Source organism: Mobula birostris, chromosome 2 (genome assembly GCF_030028105.1).
Source record: "Mobula birostris isolate sMobBir1 chromosome 2, sMobBir1.hap1, whole genome shotgun sequence".
NCBI lineage: Eukaryota > Metazoa > Chordata > Chondrichthyes > Myliobatiformes > Myliobatidae > Mobula > Mobula birostris.
In genome coordinates, this window is record NC_092371.1 from 105412216 (window position 1) to 105433966 (window position 21751).

The 21751-nt window shown below is 48.9% G+C and overlaps 1 pseudogene; it reads left to right on the forward strand.

The window, feature by feature from the left end:
- Positions 1 to 4353: 4353 nt before the first annotated feature.
- The window catches only part of LOC140189244 (calpain-2 catalytic subunit-like), a 40611-nt pseudogene continuing 23213 nt past the window's right edge, over positions 4354 to 21751 (forward strand).

Here is a 21751-nt window from a genome sequence, read left to right on the forward strand (position 1 = left end):
TTGATCCAGAATGCTGGCAGAGATGTTATGTCAAGCTCGAGAAGTTGATCTTTTTCCTGCGCTGACATGGAAGATTCACCGGAAACATTCACAAATGGGTCACAGACCCATTCCTTTGAACGTCTTGGGTCACTGATGACCTTGCGTGCATTAAAGTTCAACAGCGGGCGTAACAGGGAATGAGGAAAGGTGCAGCTGACTCATATCATTTCATATCGCCAAATCATACTGTTTTCTCGCGGCCCAGTAGCAGAGGCTTTGTAGCCCAGTACTGGTCTGCGGCCCGGTGGTTGGGGACCGCTGCGCTTCGCCATTCAATCATGGGCTGATCCACTTCATCCAGTCATCCCCATTCCCCTGATTTCAACGCGTATCCTTTGATGCCCTGGCTAATCAAGAACCTATCTATCTCTGCTTTAAGTACACCCAATGACTTGGCCTCCAAGGCCGCTCAGTCTTTGCTGTGAAGGACTTTAGACAGTAGACAATAGACTATTGTGCAGGAGTAGGCCATTCGGCCCTTCGAGCCAGCACCGCCATTCACTGTGATCATGGCTGATCATCGACAGTATGGTGGAAGTTCCAGGTGTCAAGGGTCATGAAGGGTGTGAAATTACTACCACTAGAGAGAAGGTTCTTGGGAAACTGAAAGGTCTGAAGGTAGATAACTCTCCTGGACCAGATGGTCTACACCTCAGAATTCTGAAAGTGGTGGCAGAAGAGATTGTGGAAGCACTTGTAACAAACTTTCAAGAACCACGAGATCCTGGGATGGTTCTAGAAGTCTGGAAAATTGCAAATGTCACTCCACTTTTCAAGACGGAGAGGCAGAAGAAAGGAAATTATCGCCCATTTAGTCTGACCTCAGTGGATGGAAAGATATTGGGATTGATTGTTAAGGTTGTCAACTTGGGGTACTTGGAGGCACATGATAAAATAGGCCATAGTCAGCATGGTTTTTTCAAGGGAAAATCTTGTCTGACAAATCTGTTGGAATTCTTTGAAGAAATAACAAGTGGGATAGACAAAGAGGAATCGCTTGAAGTTGTGTACCTGGATTTTCAGAAGACCTTTGACAATGTGCCACTCATGAGGCTGCTTAACAAGCTCTGAGCCCATGGTATTACAGGAAAGATTCTATCATGGATAAAGCAGTGACTGATTGGCAGGTGGTAAACAGTGGGAATAAAGGGAGCCAGTGACCAGTGTTGGGACTGTGTCTTTTATCTGAGATGTCAATAATTTGGATGATGGAATTGATGGCTCTTTGCAAAGTTTGCAGAGGACACGAAGATATGTGGAGGGCCAAGAGTTTTGAGGAAATAGGGAGGCTATAGAAGGACTTAGACAAATTAGGAGAAAGAGCAAAGAAGTGGCAGATGGAATACCGTGTCTGGAAGTGTGTGGTCATGCACTTTGGTAGAAAAAATGAAAGGATTGACTATTTTCTAAATGAAGAGAAAATCCAAAAATCTGAGGCACAAAGGAACTTGGGAGTCCTTGTGCAGGATTCCCTAAAGGTTGATTTGCAGATTGAGTCTGTGGTGAGGAACAAATGTGACGTTAGCATTCATTTCAAGAAGACTAGAATATAAAAAAAAGAATGTAATGTTGAAACTTTATAAAGCACTGGTGAGGCCTCACTTGGAGTATTGTGCAAACACGAAGAAATCTGCACATGCTGGAATTTCAAGCCTCACACATAAAAGTTGCTGGTGAACGCATCAGGCCAGGCAGCATCTATAGGAAGAGGTACAGTCGACGTTTCGGGCCAAGACCCTTCGTCAGGACTAACTGAAGGAAGAGCTAGTAAGAGATTTGAAAGTGGGAGGGGGAGGGGGAGATCCAAAATGATAGGAGAAGACAGGAGGGGGAGGGATGGAGCCAAGAGCTGGACAGGTGATTGGCAAAAGGGATATGAGAGAATCATGGGACGGAAGGCCGAGGGAGAAAGAAAGAGGGGGGAAGCCCAGAGGATGGGCAATAATGGATGGGGTACAAGGGAGAGGTGGGGCATTAACGGAAGTTAGAGAAGTCAATGTTCATGCCATCAGGTTGGAGGCTACCCAGACAAAATAAAAGGTGTTGTCCCTCCAACCTGAGTGTGGCTTCATCTTTACAGTAGAGGAGGCCGTGGATAGACATATCAGAATGTGAAAAGTTCTTCCAGGAGAACGCCTTTGACCACAGGGCCATCAGACAGTGGTCAGCACGTAATGTCCTGCAGGCACTGCAGGAGAAGGACGTGATGGACACAGTGGGGTGGTTCCCTAAGCAGACCGTCCAGTTCATCTGGCAAATTGCCTCATTGCCAGACCTCACCAACAGGCACCAGGACCTCACCTGGCTGGCGGTGAGAGGGGCCCTCCCAGTCAGGTCCCTCCTGTATGCCCAGAACGTCGTCTCTGCACCCCACTGCCCACAGGAGGACTGCAGTGAGGAGGAGTCTGTGACCCACCTCTTTGCACACTGTCAGTTCGCAGAGAAGGTGTGGAGGAGGATGGACGGGCTAGAGTCACGTTTCATCCCCAGCAGCTGCGTAACAGAGGACTCTCTGATCTACGGGCTGTTCATGGGGACGCACACGGAATCCAACATCCGGTGCTGCTGGCAGATCATCAATTCGGTGAAAGACGCTCTTTGGTCGGCCCGAAACTTGATGATCTACCAGCACATGGAGATGTCCGTGGGAGAATGTTGCTGACTGGCACATTCTCGGCTGCAGGAATACCTACTGAGGGACGCACTGAAACTCGGTGCAGCCGACGCAAGGGTCCGGTGGGGAAGGACCACAGTATAGGTTTCTTCACCCGCGGGAGTGGGAGGGGCTGGGAGGCGGGGAGTATACCTCTCAACAATAATGTGGTAAGGTGAACAACTGGAGTGCCACATGGGTGGCCATAAATATGGATATGTACAGACTATAATGGAAACGTATGGAAAGGATGGAAAGTTATTGAATGGTTTATTGTATATGTTTATTTTTGAATAAAGTATATTTTGAAATAAAAAAAATCAGAATGGGAATGGGACGTGGAATTAAAACGTGTGCTCACTGGGAGATCCTGCTTTCTCTGGCGGACAGAGCGTAGGTGCTCAGCGAAACGGTCTCCCAGTCTGCGTCGGGTCTCACCAATATATAGAAGGCTGCATTGGGAACACTGGACGCAGTATATCACCCCAGCCGACTCACAGGTGAAGTGTCGCCTCACCTGGAAGGACTGTCTGGGGCCCTGAATGGTGGTAAGGGAGGAAGTGTAAGGGCATGTGTAGCACTTGTTCCGCTTACAAGGATAAGTGCCAGGAGGGAGATCGGTGGGGAGGAATGGGGGGGACAAATGGACAAGGGAGTGGCGTAGGGAGCGATCCCTGCGGAAAGCAGAGGGAGGGGGAGGGCATAGGGAGTGATCCCTTACTAGCTCTTCTTTCAGTTAGTCCTGACGAAGGGTCTCAGCCTGAAACGTCGACTGTACCTCTTCCTGTAGATGCTGTCTGGCCTGCTGCGTTCATCAGCAACTTTTATGTGTGTTGGAGTATTGTGAGCAGTTTTGGGCCTCTTATCTCAGAAAGGAAATGCTGAAACTGGCTTGTTATTTGAAGAGCGTTTGATAGCTCTGGAAATTCACTGGAATTTAGAAGAATGAGGGTTGACCTAATTGAAACCTATCAACAAGGTGTAAGGCCTTGATAGTGGATGTGGAGAGGATGTTTCTTTTCTGGCTGCATCTAAAACCAGATGACATAATCTCAAAATGGAGAGGTGTCCTTTTAAGACAGAGATGAGGAGGAATTTCTTTAGCCAGAGAATGGTGAATCTGTGGAATTCTTTGCTACAAGCAGCTGTGGGGCCAAGTCTTTATGAATATTTAAAGCAGATATTGACAGATTCTTGATTGGTCAGGGCTTGAGGGATAAGGAGGGAAGGCACAGACTGCAGTGTCCATGGGTATATTTAAAGTGGAAGTTGATACCTTTCTGATTGGCTGGGCATCAAAGGATGTGGCGAGAAGGCAGATGTATGGGGACGAGTGGAACCTGGGATCAGCCATGATAGAACGGCGCAGCAAACTCGATGGGCTGAACGGCCTAATTATACTCCCATGTTTTATGGTCTTAAGACAGGAGTTGAGTGTTGAGAGGGAAAATGGATTAGCTATGATGAAATGGCAGAGCAGACACGATGGGCCAAATGGCCTAATTCTGCTCCAATAGTTTATGGCCTTAATGTCTTATCATCTGTTCACCAATCGCAGCAGCTTGTCCTTTTTCCGTTCCAAACCATTGCTCTCAGCTGTCAGTATGGCTTCAGCTAATGGGAGCGCGCGGCGCGGCCCCGCCCTAGGCAGACGGGAAGGGCTGGTTGTACGGGAAGGGCTGGTTGTGCGGGCAGATCGGCAGTTGCGATGTCAGGCATGGCGCTGGCAGTGCAACGATCGCGGCTGAAGGCGGAGGGCCTGGGGTCAGCCCGGCGAGCGCGACCCTTCCTCGGACAGAACTTCGAGGCGCTGCGGGAACATTGCCGGGGTACCGGCGGCTTGTTCCAGGATCCTTCCTTCCCCGCCGCCCACTCCTCTCTCGGTTACCGGGAGCTGGGCGCCGGTTCGCACAAGACCCGCGGCGTGGAGTGGCTCCGGCCCCAGGTAGGCGGTGGGGAGGGGAGGAGAGAGCTGGGGAGGGGAGGAGGGAGCCGGGAGAGGCACAGGGGAAAAAAAATCCCGGGGCGGAGGGTTGAGGAAATAGGAGAAAGTTTGCATCCTTGGCAAAAGTTTCCACCGAGAGACAAAGTTTACGCCCAGGTGAGGGTAGGGTCCCGGTACGTTCCGCGCTGCCACGCCGGAGCCCACGGGACTCCGCATATTTGGGGGTCGGAGAATATTTACGCCGAGATTCGGTCGCCATACCCTATCAGAGGGAGCGATCAGTAAATGTTAGACCTGCCAGGGCGTGGACTCAGAAAATGAAAAAACGTACCAACGCCCAAGTTAACTACTAACTCACAGACCCGCCGCGAGCAGTACCGTACGCTGGCGTTAGGCAGTACAGACGCGCCCCGACCGGTACCGTATCCCAGTGTTACACAGTAACAGACACGTCGGCACCGGTACCGTACTCCTGTGTTATACAGTGACAGACCTGTCCCCTCTGGTACTGTACCCTGGTGTTATACAGTGACAAACCTCTCTCCACCAGTACTGTACCCCAGTGTTGTACAGTGACAGACCTGTCCCCACTGGTACTGTACCCCAGTGTTATACAGTGACAGAGCTGTCCCCACCGGTACTGTACCCCGGTGTTGTACAGTGACAGACCTGTCCCCACCGGTACTGTACCCCAGTGTTATACAGTGACAGACCTGTCCCCACTGGTACTGTACCCCGGTGTTATACAGTGACAGACCCGTATCCCAGTGTTGTACAGTGACAGACCTGTCCCCACCAGTACTGTACCCCGGTGTTATACAGTGACAGACCTGTCCCCACCAGTACTGTACCCCGGTGTTATACAGTGACAGACCTGTCCCCACAGGTACTGTACCCCGGTGTTATACAGTGACAGACCCGTATCCCAGTGTTGTACAGTGACAGACCTGTCCCCACCAGTACTGTACCCCGGTGTTATACAGTGACAGACCTGTCCCCACCGGTACTGTACCCCAGTGTTATACAGTGACAGACCTGTCCCCACCGGTACTGTACCCCGGTGTTATACAGTGACAGACCTGTCCCCACCGGTACTGTACCCCGGTGTTATACAGTGACAGACCTGTCCCCACTGGTACTGTACCCCGGTGTTATACAGTGACAGACCCGTATCCCAGTGTTGTACAGTGACAGACCTGTCCCCACCAGTACTGTACCCCGGTGTTATACAGTGACAGACCTGTCCCCACAGGTACTGTACCCCGGTGTTATACAGTGACAGACCCAACCCACTGGTACTGTACCCCGGTGTTATACAGTGACAGACCCAACCCACTGGTACTGTACCCCGGTGTTATACAGTGACAGACCTGTCCCCACCGGTACTGTACCCCGGTGTTATACAGTGACAGACCCAACCCACCGGTACTGTACCCCGGTGTTATACAGTGACAGACCCAACCCACCGGTACTGTACCCCGGTGTTATACAGTGACAGACCCAACCCACCGGTACTGTACCCCGGTGTTATACAGTGACAGACCTGTACCCCGGTGTTATACAATGACAGACCTGTCCCCACCGGTACTGTACCCCGGTGTTATACAATGACAGACCTGTCCCCACCGGTACTGTACCCCGGTGTTATACAGTGACAGACCTGTCCCCACCGGTACTGTACCCCGGTGTTATACAGTGACAGACCTGTCCCCACCGGTACTGTACCCCGGTGTTATACAGTGACAGACCTGTCCCCACTGGTACTGTACCCCGGTGTTATACAATGACAGACCCAACCCACTGGTACTGTACCCCGGTGTTATACAATGACAGACCCGCCCCCACTGGTACTGTACCCCAGTGTTATACAGTGACAGACCTGTCCCCACTGGTACTGTACCCCAGTGTTATACAGTGACAGACCCGCCCCCACTGGTACTGTACCCCAGTGTTATACAGTGACAGACCTGTCCCCACTGGTACTGTACCCCGGTGTTATACAGTGACAGACCTGTCCCCACCGGTACTGTACCCCGGTGTTATACAGTGACAGATCTGTCTCCAATGAAACTGTACCCCGTTGTTATACAGTACAGACTGTCCCACTGGTACTGTACCCCGATGTTATACAATGACAGACCCGTCCCCACTGGTACTGTACCCCGGTGTTATACAGTGACAGATCCGTCTCCAATGAAACTGTATCCCGTTGTTATACAGTGACAGACTGTCCCACTGGTACTGTATCCCGTTGTTATACAGTGATAGACCCGTCTCCAATGAAACTGTTTCCCGTTGTTATACAGTGATAGACGGGTCTCCACCGGTGTTCGTTGGTGTTCTCTCTCCCCCCCCCCTTTCACACCCCCCCCTTTCACACCCCCCCCTTTCACACCCCCCCCTTTCACACACCCCCTTTCACACACCCCCCCCTTTCACACCTCCCCCCTCACACACCTCCCCCCTCACACCCCCCCCATACACCCCCCTCACACACACCCCCCTCACACCCCCCTCTCACACACACCCCCCACAGTCAGAAACCCCTTCTCACACACACACCCCCCACAGACAGAAACTCCCTCTCTCACACACACCCCCCACAGACAGAAACCCCCTCCCACACACACACCTCTCACACACACACAACCCTCTTTCTCACACACACACAACCCTCTTTCTCACACACACACACACCTCTTTCTCACACACACCCCTCTCTCTCACACACACACCCCTCTCTCTCACACACACACCCCTCTCTCTCACACACACACCCCTCTCTCACACACACACACCCCTCTCTCTCACACACACCCCTCTCTCTCACACACACCCCCCTCTCTCTCACACACACCCCTCTCTCTCTCACACACACCCCTCTCTCTCTCTCACACACCCCTCTCTCTCTCACACACACCCCTCTCTCTCACACACACACCCCTCTCTCTCACACACACACCCCTCTCTCTCACACACACACCCCTCTCTCACACACACACACACCCCTCTCACACACACCCCCTCTCACACACACCCCCCTCTCACACACACCCCCCTCTCACACACACCCCCCCCTCTCACAGACACACCCCCCTCTCACAGACACCCCCCCCCTCTCACACACACACCCCCCCTCTCACACACACACACCCCCTCTCCCTCACACACCCCCCCTCTCCCTCACACACCCCCCCTCTCTCTCACCCCCCCCCTCTTTCACCCCCCCTTTCACACCCCCCCTCTCACACCTCCCCCTCTCTCTCTCACCCCCCCTCTCTCTCTCACACCCCCCTCTCTCACACACACACACACCCCTCTCTCTCTCATACCCCCCTCTCTCTCTCACACACACACACACACACACACACACACACACACACACACACACACCCCCCTCTCTCACACCCCCCTCTCTCACACCCCCCTCTCTCACACACCCCTCTCTCACACACACACACCCCACAGACAGAAACTCCCTCTCTCACACACACCCCCCACAGACAGAAACCCCCTCCCACACACACACCTCTCACACACACACAACCCTCTTTCTCACACACACACACACACCTCTTTCTCACACACACACCTCTTTCTCACACACACCCCTCTCTCTCACACACACACCCCTCTCTCTCACACACACACCCCTCTCTCACACACACACACCCCTCTCTCTCACACACACCCCTCTCTCTCACACACACCCCTCTCTCTCACACACACCCCTCTCTCTCACACACACCCCTCTCTCTCTCACACACACCCCTCTCTCTCACACACACACCCCTCTCTCACACACACACACACCCCTCTCACACACACACCCCTCTCACACACACCCCCTCTCACACACACACCCCTCTCACACACACACCCCTCTCACACACACACCCCTCTCACACACACACCCCCCTCTCACACACACACCCCCCTCTCACACACACACCCCCCCTCTCACACACACACCCCCCCTCTCACACACACACCCCCCCTCTCACACACACACCCCCCCTCTCACACACACACACCCCCTCTCACACACACACACCCCCTCTCCCTCACACACCCCCCCTCTCTCTCACCCCCCCCTCTTTCACCCCCCCTTTCACACACCCCCTCTCACACCTCCCCCTCTCTCTCTCACCCCCCCTCTCTCTCTCACACCCCCCTCTCTCACACACACACACACCCCTCTCTCTCTCATACCCCCCTCTCTCTCTCACACACACACACACACACACACACACACACACACACACACACACCCCTCTCTCACACCCCCCTCTCTCACACCCCCCCTCTCTCACACCCCCCTCTCTCACACACCCCTCTCTCACACCCCCCTCTCTCACACCCCCCTCTCTCACACCCCCCTCTCTCACACACACACACCCCTCTCTCACACACACACCCCTCTCTCTCACACACACACCCCTCTCTCACACACACACACCCCTCTCTCACACACACACACTCCTCTCTCACACACACACCCCTCTCTCACACACACACCCCTCTCTCACACACACACACCCCTCTCTCTCACACACACACACCCCTCTCTCTCTCACACACACACACCCCTCTCTCTCTCACACACACACACCCCTCTCTCTCTCTCACACACACACACCCCTCTCTCTCTCACACACACACACACACACACACACACAGACACACACACACGCACACACACCCTCTCTCTCTCACACACCCCTCTCTCACACACCCCTCCCTCACACACCCTCTCTCACACACCCTCTCTCTCACACACTCTCTCTCTCTCTCTCACACACACACACACACACACACACACACACCCCTCTCTCTCACACACACCCTCCCTCTCCCCCCCTCCTCCTCTCCCCCCCTCCTCCTCTCCCCCCCTCCTCCTCTCCCCCCCCTCCTCCTCTCCCCCCCCTCCTCCTCTCCCCCCCCCCCTCCTCATTCCGTACACTGGTGTTTCAGGTCATCACTCTCCTCACCCTCTCTCCACAGGAACTGTGCTCAAACCCAAAGTTCATTGTCGAAGGAGCAACACGAACTGATATCTGCCAGGGTGCCCTGGGTAAGTGGGCTCTCTATTCCTGCCCCTCCCCGAAGAGCAGCCGTCAGGTCTTTGGGGCAGTAGGGTTATGGGTGGGTCAGAGATCAGTGTGTGGGGTCAATATGGTTATGGATGGGCTAGAGATAAGGGTCTGGGATTGGCAGCGATATGGAGGGATTCAGTAGAAAGTGCCAATAGAAATAGCACAGGAGCAAGCGGAGCGGTCATTCTTTTGAGCGTACCAGTGTTTAGAGTGGCTTTGGTTGATCAGGATTGGGTGAGGTAAAGTATCTGGAACGTTACTGTCTCTCTGTTCTTATTTGTTTATTCCTCATCTGTTCGGGCATAGTAGTGTAGTGAGAATGGCTCCAGGGGCAGTGTTTTGTACCTTTGTACTGTGTGTGAGATGAGGGAATACTGGGAGGCAAACACATCTGCACCAGGTGCACCAAGCTCAGAGAACATTTTAAGGAACTGGAGCTGCAGCTCGATGACCTTCGACACGTATGGGAGAGTGAGGTGGTGATTGACAGGAGCTACAGGGAGATAGTCACCCCTAGGTTACAGGAGACAGGTAACTGGGTGACTGTCAGGAGAAGGAGGGGAAATGCACAGCCAGTGCAGAGTACACCTGTGGCTGACCCCTCAAAATAATTATACATCTTTAGATACGTCTAGTGGGGGTGAGCTCCCGGGGGGAGGAAGCCACAGTGACATAGTGTTGATAGGAGATTCCATAGTTGGAGGAACAGAGATGAGCTTCTGTGGACGCGATGGAGACACCTAGATGGTATGTTACCTCCCTGGTGCCAGGATCGGGGATGTCTTGGATTGGGTCCATGGCATTCTCAAGGGTCAGCATCCAGATGTCTTGGTGCATATTGGCACCACTGAGATAGGTAAACAAGGCGAGCAAGACTTTGGGGAGCTACTTAGAAAGTTGAGAAACATGACCTCCTGGATAGTAATTTCTGGATTACTGCCTGTGCCATGTGCCAGTGAGGGTAGGAATAGGATAACTTTGGGAGGTGATTGCGTGGCTGAGGAACTGGTGCAGGGTGTATGGGTTCAGATTTATGGATTATTGGGATCTCTTCTGGGAAAACTACAATCTGTACAAATGGGATCGTTTACCTGAACCCAAGGTGGAACCATTATCTTTGCAGGCATGTTGGCTAGAGTTGTTCAGGAGGGTTAAAACTAATTTGGCAGAGGGCTGGAGACCAGAGTGATAGTGCTGAAGATGATGTAGTTGGTTTACGTAGAAACATAGAAAACCTACAGCTCAATACAGGCCCCTTGGCCCACGAAGTTGTGCCGAACATGCCCCTACCTTAGAAATTACTAGGCTTACCTATAAAAGTCTCTTAAAAAACCCTGTCGTCTCCGCCTTCACCACCGTTGCCGGCAGCCCATTCCATGCACTCACACTCTCTGAGTGAAAAACTTACTCCTGATGTCTCCTCTGTACCTACTCCCCAGCACCCTAAACCTGTGTCCTTGTGTGGCAACCATTTCAGCCCTGGGAAAAAGCCTTTGACTATCCACATGATTAATGCCTCTCATCATCTTATACACCTCGATCAGGTCACCTCTCATCCTCCGTCGCTCCAAGGAGAAAAGGCCGAGTTCACTCAACCTGTTTTCATAAGGTATGCTCCCCAATTCAGGCGACATCCTTGTAAATCTCCTCTGCACCCTTTCTGTGGCTTCCACATCCTTCCTGTAGTGAGGCGACCAGAACTGAGCACAGTACTCCAAGTGGGGTCTGACCAGGGTCCTATATAGCTGCAACATTACCTCTCGGCTCTTAAATTCAATCCCACGATTGATGAAGGCCAATGCACTGTATGCCTTCTTAACCACAGAGTCAACTTGTGCAGCTGCTGTGAGCGTCCTATGGACTCAGACCTCAAGATCCCTCTGATCCTCCACACTGCCCGAAGTCTTACCATTAATACTATATTCTGCCCTCATATTTGACCTACCAAAATGAACCACTTCACACTTACCTGGGTTGAACTCCATGCAGAATATGACCCATATACAACCACTCTTTGCCTTCTGTGGGCAAGCCAGTTCTGGATCCTCAAAGCAATGTCCCCTTGGATCCCATGCCTCCTTACTTTCTCAATAAGCCTTGCATGGGGTACCTTATCAAACGCCTTGCTGAAATCCATATACACTACATCTACTGCTCTTCCTTCATCAATGTGGTCAAAGAACACTGAGGCTGTCTACCAGAAGGGTCAGAGCTGTCTCTATTTCCTGAGGAGACTGAGGTCCTTTAACATCTGCCGGACGATGCTGAGGATATTCTACGAGTTTGTGGTGGTCAGTTCTATCATGTTTGCTGTTTTGTGCTGGGGCAGCAGGCTGAGGGTAGCAGACACCAACAGAATCAACAAACTCATTCGTAAGGCCAGTGATGTTGTGGGGATGGAACTGGACTCTCTGACGGTGGTGTCTGAAAAGAGGATGCTGTCCAAGTTGCATGCCATCTTGGACAATGTCTCCCATCCACTACATAATGTACTGGTTGGGCACGGGAGTACATTCAGCCAGAGACTCATTCCACCGAGATGCAACACAGAGCGTCATAGGAAGTCATTCCTGCCTGTGGCCATCAAACTTTACAACTCCTCCCTTGGAGGGTCAGACACCCTGAGCCAATAGGCTGGTCCTGGACTTATTTCCTGGCATAATTTACATATTACTATTTAACTATTTATGGTTTTATTACTATTTAATTATTTATGCTGCAACTGTAATGAAAACCAATTTCCCCCGGGACCAATAAAGTATGACTATGACTATGTGTTTAGTCACATCCTCAAAAAACTCAATCAGGCTCATAAGGCATGACCTGCCCTTGACAAAGCCATGCTGACTATTCCTAATCATATTATACCTCTCCAAATGTTCATAAATCCTGCCTCTCAGGATCTTCTCCATCAACTTACCAACCACTGAGGTAAGACTCACTGGTCTATAATTTCCTGGGCTATCTCTACTCCCTTTCTTGAACAAAGGAACAACATCCTCAACCCTCCAATCCTCCGGAACCTCTCCCATCTCCATTGAAGATACAAAGATCATTGCCAGAGGCTCAGCAATCTCCTCCTTCGCCTCCCACAGTAGCCTGGGGTACATCTCATCCGGTCCCAGCGACTTATCCAACTTGATGCTTTCCAAAAGCTCCAGCACATCTTCTTTATTAATATCTACATAGTCAAGCTTTTCCGTCTGCTGCAAGTCATCACTACAATCACCAAGATACTTTTCCATAGTGAACACTGAAGTAAAGAATTCATTAAGAACCTCTGCTATTTCCTCCGGTTCCATACACACTTTCCCACTGTCACACTTGATAGGTTCTATTCTTTCCCGTCTTATCCTCTTGCTCTTCACATACTTGTAGGATGTCTTGGTGTTTTCCTTAATCCTGCCTGCCAAGGCCTTCTCATGGCCCCTTCTAGCTCTCCTCATTTCCTTCTTAAGTTCCTTCCTATTAGCCTTATAATCTTCTAGATCTCTAACATTACCTAGCTTTCTGAACCGTTTATAAGCTTTTCTTTTCTTCTTGACTAGATTTATTACAGCCTTTGTACACCACGGTTCCCCTACCCTACTATAACTTCCCTGTCTCATTGGAACGTACCTATGCAGAACTCCACACAAATATCCCCTGAACATTTGCCACATTTCTTCCGTACTTTTCCCTGAGAACATCTGTTTCCAATTTAAGCCTCCAATTTCCTGCCTGATAGCCTTGTAATTCCCTTTACTCCAATTAAACGCTTTTCTAACTTGTCTGTTCCTATCTCTCTCCAATGCTATTGTGAAGGAGATAGAATTGTGATCACTATCTCCAAAATGCTCTCCCACTGAGAGATCTGACACCTGACCAGGTTCATTTCCCAATACCAAATCAAGTACAGCCTCTCCTCTTGTGGGCTTATCTATATATTGTGTCAAGAAACCTTCCTGAACACACCTAACAAACTCCGCCCCAACTAAACCCCTTGCTCTAGGGACATGCCAATCGCTATTTGGGAAATTAAAATCTCCCATCACGACAACTCTATTATTACACCTTTCCAGGATCTGTTTCCCTATCTGCTCCTCGATATCCCTGTTACTATTGGGCGGTCTATAAAAATCACCTAGTAAAGTTATTGACCCCTTCCTGTTCCTAACCTCCACCCACAGAGACTCAGTAGACAGTCCCTCCATGGCGTCCACCTTTTCTGCAGCCATGACACTATCTCTGATCAACAGTGCCACGCCCCCACCTGTTTTGCCTCCCTCCCTGTCCTTCCTGAAACATCTAAAACATCTACTTGAAGTAACCATTCCTGTCCCTGAGCCATCCAAGTCTCTGTAATGGCCACCACATCGTAGCTCCAAGTACTGATCCACACTCTAAGATCATCAACTTTTGTTCACAACACTCCTTGCATTAAAATAGACACATCTCAAACCTTCGGTCTGAACGTACCCCTTCTCTGTCGCCTGCTTATTCTCCCTCTCGCACTGTCTACAAGCTTTCTCTATTTGTGAACCAACCTTCTGTTCCCCAGTCTCTTCAGTTTGGTTCCCACCCCGCAACAATTCTAGTTTAAACTCTCCCCAGTAGCCTTAGCAAACCTCCCTGCCAGGATATTGGTCCCCCTGGGATTCAAGTGCAACCCGTCCTTTTTGTACAGGTCACACCTGCCCCAAAAGAGGTCCCAATGATCCAGAGATCTGAATCCCTTCCCCCTGCTCCAATCCCTCAGCCATGCATTTATCATCCACCTCATTCTATTCTTATTCTCACTGTCTCCATGGCACAGGCAGTAATCCTGAGATTACTACCTTTGCGGTCCTGCTTCTCAACTTCCTTCCTAACTCCCTGTAGTCTTTTTTGGTTTTTTGGGACTTCTTCTCTTTTCCTACCTATGTCATTGGTAACAATATGTACCACGACATCTAGCTGTTCTCCCTCCCACTGCAGGATATCTTGGACGCGATCTGAAACATCCTGGACCCTGGCACCTGGGAGGCAAACTACCATTCAAGTTTTTTTCTGTTTGCAAACAGAGGCAAAGTGTAGTGTTGATACTGCAAAATTATAGTCAACAGGAAGAGTTGCAGTGTAAAAGGTGGACAAAATTTAAAAGGGTGAATACAGGACTGGAGGTGTCACATTTAAATTTGTGCAGTGTACGGTACAAAGTAGATGAACTTGTAGCACAGTTACAGATTGGCATGTATGATGTAGGCATCACTGAATCATGGCTGAAAGAAAATTTTAGCTGGGAGCTTAATGTCCAAGGATACACATTGTATTGAAAGGACAGGCAGGAAGGCAGAGGGGGTGGTGCTGCTCTATTGGTAAATATTGAATGTGACATAGGATCAGGAGGTATTGAGTCATTGTGTATAGAGCTAAGGAACTGCAAGGGTGAGAAGACCCTGATTGGAGCTGCATACAGACCCCCAAACAGTAGTAAGGATATGGTCTCCAAATTATGGGAGATCGAAAATGCATCCCTAAAGGACAATGTTACAATAGTCATGGGAAATTTCAATATGCAGGTAGATTGGGGAAAATCAGGTTGGTGCTGCATTCCAAGAGGGGGAATATCTAGAATGCCTACCAGATGGCTTTTTAGAGCAGCTCGTGGTTGAACTAGGGGGTCAGCTATTCTGGATGGGCTGTTGTGCAATGAACCGGAAATGATTCATTAGAGAGCTTAAGGTAAAAGAACCCCAAGGGGAAGTGATCGTAATATGATCGAATTCTAACTGAAATTTGAGTCAGATGTATCAGAATTACAATGGAGTAAAGGGATTTAGAGAGGCATGAGAGAGGAGTTGGCCAGAATTGATTGGAAATGATGGCAGAGCAGCAATGTCTGGAATTTCTGGAAGCAATTCAGAAGGCACTGGATATATGCATCCCAAAGAGGAAGAGGTATTTCAAAGGCAAAATGAAACAACTGTAGCTAACAAGAGAAGTCAAAGCCAACATAAAAGCCAAAGAGAGGACATACAATAGAGCAAAACTTAATGGGAAGTTGGAGAATTGGGAAGCTTTTAGAAACCAACATAACACAACTAAGATAGTCATTAAGAAGGTAAAGATGGAATACGAAAGTAAGCTAGTCAATAATATTAAAGAGGATACCAAAAGTTTCTTCAGATACATGAAGTGGAAAAGAGAACTGGAAAATGATGCTGGAGATGTAGTAATGGGGAACAAGGAAATGGAGGATGAACTGAATAATTATTTTGCATCACTCTTCACTGTGGAAGACACTAGCAGTATGGTGGAAGTTCCACATGTTTGGGGTCATAAAGTTTGTGAAGTTATCATTACTAGGGAGAAGGTTCTTGGAAAACTGAAAGGTCTGAAGATAGTTAAGTCACCTGGACCAGATGGTGTATACCCCAGGGTTCTGAAAGTGGAGGCTGAAGAGACTGGAGGCATTAGTAATGATTTTTCAAGAATTACTGGTTTCTGGAATGGTTCCGGAAGACTGGTAAATTGCAAATGTAACTCCTCTCTTTAAGAAGGAAGAGAGGCAGAAGAAAGGAAATTATCGGCTAGTTATTCTGACCTCAGTGGTTGGAAAGATGTTGGACTTGATTTTTAAGGATGGGGTCTCAAGGTACTCAGAGGCACATGATAAAATAGGCCATAGTCAGCATGGTTTCTTCAAGAGAAAATCTTGCCTGACAAATCTGTTGGAATTGTTTGAATAAATAACAAGCAGGATATACAAAGGAGAATCTGTTATTTTTGTGTACTTGGCTTTTCAGAAGGCCATTGATAGGTGCCACACATGAGGTTGCTTAAGAACCTATAACCCCATGGTATTACAGGAAAGATTCTAGCATGGATAAAGCAGTTGCTGATTGGCAGGAGGCAAAGAGTGGGAGTAAAGGGAGCCTTTTCTGTATTGGGACCGATTTCATTTTATGTTATATGTCAATAATTTGCATGGTGGAATTGATGACTTTGTTGTGAAGTTTGCAGATGATATGAAGATAGGTGAAGGGTTAGGTCATTTTGAGAAAGTAGAGAGACTACAGAAAAACTTAAATTAGGAGAAATGGCAAAAAAGTGGCAGGGGAAATATATGGTCATTCTCTTTGGTAGAAGAAATTAAAGGGTTGACTATTTAATGGAGAGAAAATACAAAAAATGGAAGCACAGAGAGACTTGGGAGTCCTTGTGCAGGATTCCCTAAAGGTTGATTTGCACGGTGAGTCAGTGGTGAGGAAGGCAAATATAATATTGGCATTCATTTCAAGAGGACCAGAATATAAAATCAAGGATGTAATGTTGAGACTTTATAAAGCACTGGTGAGGCTTCACTTGGAGTATTGTGAGCAGTTTTGGGCCCCTTATCTTAGAAAGAATATGCTTAAACAGGAGTGGTTTCAAATGAGGTTCATGAAAATGATTCCAAGTTTGAACGGCTTGTCATATGAAGAGTGTTTGTTGGCTCTGGGCCTGTATTCACTGGAATTCAGAAGAATGAGGGTGGCCTCATTGAAACCTGTCAAATGGTGAAAGGCCTTGATAGAGTGAATGTGGAGGTGTTAAAGTCCAAGACCAGAGGATACAGCCTCAGAATAGAGGGGAATCCTCTTAGAATGGAAATGAGGAGGAATTTCTTTAGCCAGAGAGTGGTGAATCTATGGAATTCTTTGCCACAGACAGCTGTGGAGCTCAAGTCTTTATATTTAAGACAGAGGTTAATAGACTGGTCAGGGTTAATTAATTGGTCAGGGCATGAAGGGACACGGGGAGATTGGGGTTGGGTTCGGGGTCAGTAGTTTTATGGAGGGGCCCAGGTTGTGATTTGGTGGCATTGAGGTATTGTATGGCTGAATTCACTGTCCAATAGACACAAGAGTTGTCAAACCTGAGATGGACAGTAACTTGGGGCATGGAGAGAGGGCCAGGGAGAGATCAAACAGTCAATCAAGAGAGGTAGATGGCAAGTCACAATCGCCATGGTGAGTAACTTTCAAGATTCTCCCTTTAAGATGGGCAGCAGAAATACAAGTGAGCCCCACATCTCTGGTCACAGACTTGTCCAATATGGAAACAGGCCCTTCGGCCCACCTGGTCCATGCTAGGGAAATTATTGGAGATATTGGGGTAGGATCTGCTCACTTCTGGAAACAGTGACATTATGGACACTCGGCACCAGTAATCTTGTATCTTATGGTCCTCGAGTTTTTGAGGAGGTGTTTGATGAGGTTGACGAAGTGGGTGTCACCAGCATGAATGTTAATAAAGCTTTTGATAAGGTCACTCATCTAGGCTGCTTCAACAGATTGGCTCGTGTGTAATCCAAGATCACTTGGCAGATTGGGTCCAAAATTAGACTGGCCAAGAATAGGAGCAGAAGATATGAGAGAGTATTTAATTGGAAAAGGATTAATTAAAAGTGATTGGGCAAGACCTTGGGAGCAGATGTTCTTAGGGAAATGCACTACAGAAATGTGGAGACTGTTTCGGGAACACTTGCATAGGATTCGGGATAGGTTGGTCCCATTAATAGTAATAGGCATCCGTTAGTCTCGTGAGACCATGGATTTATGCCTTGGAGTGTTTCCAGGGTGCAGGCCTGGGTAAGGTTGTATGGAAGACTGGAAGTTGCCCATGCTGCAAGTCTCCCCTCTCCATGCCACCGATGTTGTCCAAGGGAAGGGCACTAGGGCTGATACAGCTTGGCACTGGTGTCGTCGCAGAGCAATGTGTGGTTAAGTGCGTTGCTCAAGGACACAACACACTGCCTCAGCTGAGACTGGAACTAGCGACCTTTAGATCATTAGACCGACACCTTAACCACTTGGCCACGCACCAACTCATTGGTCCCATTGAGGCAGGGGAATGATAGTAGGGTGATGGACCATGATTGACAAGAGATGTGGAACATATAGTCAAGAGGAAGAAGGAAACATACTTAAGATTTCAGAAGAAAAATCAGACAGGGTTCTTGAGGGTTATAAGGCAGCCAGGAAGGAGCTTATGAATAGACTTGGTAGTCAGAATAGGTAGGGGAAGTCAAATCAAATGAAGTTTATTGTCATTTAACTACTTACAGGTATATAATGTATATAGAAACAACACAACATTTCTTTGAACCAGGGTGTAAAGAACATAACACACGATAACTTATGAAGTTAATGATTAAATCTACAGATGATTCACACATACTTAACAAACTTAAGTGCATTAATATTAAATACTGTAAGGTACAGAACAGATTAACTAGAGACACTTGGAATATGATGCGGCTGGGAGTTCAGAAGGCTAATGGCCCAGGGGAAGGAACTTTTTCTCATCCTGACCATTCCTGTTTTTATGCATCGGAGTCTCCTGCCTGATGGTAGAAAGTCAAAGAGGATGCTGGATGGATGGGTGGAATCTTTAATAATACTAAGGGCTCTGCTTAGGCAGTGCTTCAGATAAGTGGATGGTAGGGAGACCCCTATGATCTTCTCAGCTGTTCCCAAAGTCCTTTGTAGGGACTTCAGGTCCGATGTTCAACTGCTCCTATACCAGATGAAGATGCAGTTTGTCAGGGTGCTCTCAATGGTGCTCCTGTAAAACACAGTTAAGATGGGGGGGTGGGAGCCTTGCTTGTATTAATCTTCCTAGGAAGTGCAGGTACTGCTGAGCCTTGTTCAGAGAGGTGATATTAAGAGACCAGGTGAGGTTATATGTGAACTCCCAGGAATTTGGTGCACTTAACTCTCTGTACGGAGGAGCTATGTATTCGCGGAGGGGGAGAGGTCATCTGCACCTTCGTGAAGTTCACAATGATTTCCTTGGTCTTCTCCACGTTCAGGCTTGGGTTGTCCTTCTCACACCCAGTCCACCAGCCGCTCCAGTCCTCTCTGTACGCCATCTCATCATCGTTCTCGATGAGGCCAACGACTGTTATGTCGTCTGCAAACTTGATGGCACGGTTTGAGCTGGATCCTGCGACACAGTCATGGGTCAGCAGCGGGCTGAGCACACGGCCTGAGGGAGTGCAGTGCTCAGCGTAATGGGGCGAGGGACGTCGCTACTCACACGGACTGACTGTGGCCTTAGTGTTAAGTCCAGTCCCCAATTGCAGGGGGAAGTGTTAGGACCCAGCGAGAACAGGTTCCCCACCAGTTTCTGGGGTGTGAAGGTATTGAACGCCGAACTGAAATCTATAAACAGCAGCCTGGCATATGAGAGTCCATTTTCCAAGTGGGACAGGACAGATTGGAGTGCAGAGGCTATTGCGTCATCAGTGGATCAATTTGAATGATAAGTGAACTGGAATAGGTCCAGTGAAGCCAGGAGAAAGGCTTTAACGTGCCCTATGATCAGCCACTCAAAGCATTTCATAGTGGTTGATGTAAATGTCACTGGACGATAGTCATTTAGCCAGGTTACTGTCACCTTCTTTGCACTGGAATGATCTTTGCCACCTTGAAAACTGAGAGGACAATGGACTGTTCTGGAGAAATGTTGAATATACCCGTCAGCACCTCTAACAGCTGGGCTGCACAGTCTTTCAGAACCCGACCTGGTATATTATTGGGCCCCGTATTCTTCTGTGGGTTGACACTGGCCAGGGGCTTCCACACCTCAGCTTCAGCCAGACAGTGTCTTCTCCCCTGGGGGGAGGGATGCTTTCATCACCAGCATTTTGTTCTGCGTATCAAATCGGGCGTGAAAGACATTCAGCCTCTGAGGGAGTGAAGCGTTCCGGTCACTGACCAGGATGTATTCCTCTGGATTCCCTGCCAGTGCTCCTCGTGTCTCTGGTATCGCAGAAGTGACTGTAAATTCGCTGAGAATACTCCCATTTTGCCTTGCTGATGGAGCAGGAAAGTGCAGTCCTTACTTCCCTGAGAAGTGGCTGTTGCATCCTCTGATCTGACGGCAGCATCACGACCCCTCAGCCGTGCACACGTCTCTGCAGTAAGCCATGGCTTCTGACCTCCCCTTCACCCAGATGTGTTTCATGATGGTAATATCCTCGGTACACTTCTCTACGTAGCTGGTCACGGAATCCACATATTCCTCAATGTTAACATGGCTGCCTTTTGAACATTCTCCAGTTCGTATGATCAAAGCTGTCCTGCAGTGCAGAGATTGCACCCTCACGCCAGGTTCTCACCAGCTTTGGAATTGGTTTGACCCATTTGATCACTGGTTTAACATTACCGATAAGTGACCTGAGAGTCCAATGTGGGGTTCAGAGACTGCTGTTTAGGCACCCGGTGTGTTAGAGTAAACCAGGTCTGGTGTATTTTCACCCCTGGTAGCAAAACCACCATGCTGGTGGAATTTAGGCAGGACTGTCTTTAGGTCCACATGGTTAAAATCGCCCGTGATAATGAAGATGCAATCGAGATGTTTGGTTTGAAGGTCACAGATGGCATTGTAGAGCTCATGCAATGCCGTGTTAGCATTAGCAGAGGCAGGGGTGGGTGGGGGAGCGGGTGATTATATACAGTCTTGAACAAATACTCCACTTCAATGTTCACCAGCGAGAGCAACCTTGATAAGTGTGGACAGTTCTGAACAGACTAATGTTGAGGTTAACAAAGAGACAGTGTTTGAGATTTTGAAAAACATTAGGATAGATAAGTCCCTGGGGCCAGATGGGATATAACCCAGTTTACAACAGGAAGCCAGGAAAGAGATTGCTGTACCTACTTTGGCAGGGATCTTAGCACTCTCACTGATCATAGGGGTAGTGCCAGAAATTTGGAGGGTTACAAAGGTTGTACCTTTGTTCGAGAAAGCTAATAGGGATAATCCTGTGAAGAATAGACCAGAAAGGCTTACATTAGTAGGCTGTGCCTCACAGAGATGATTGACTTTGTGAGAAGCAGGTCTTGCCTCGTAGGCCTAACTGACTTGGTGTGAGGTTGGTCATGCCTCACAGACCTGATTAACGTTTTTGAGGAATTGTCAAATAAATTTTTAACCTTGGATTAGGTTAAAGGGTGAGTGGAGTGCTGAAGGGCCTGTACCGTTCTATGAAATTTCTTAACCTGA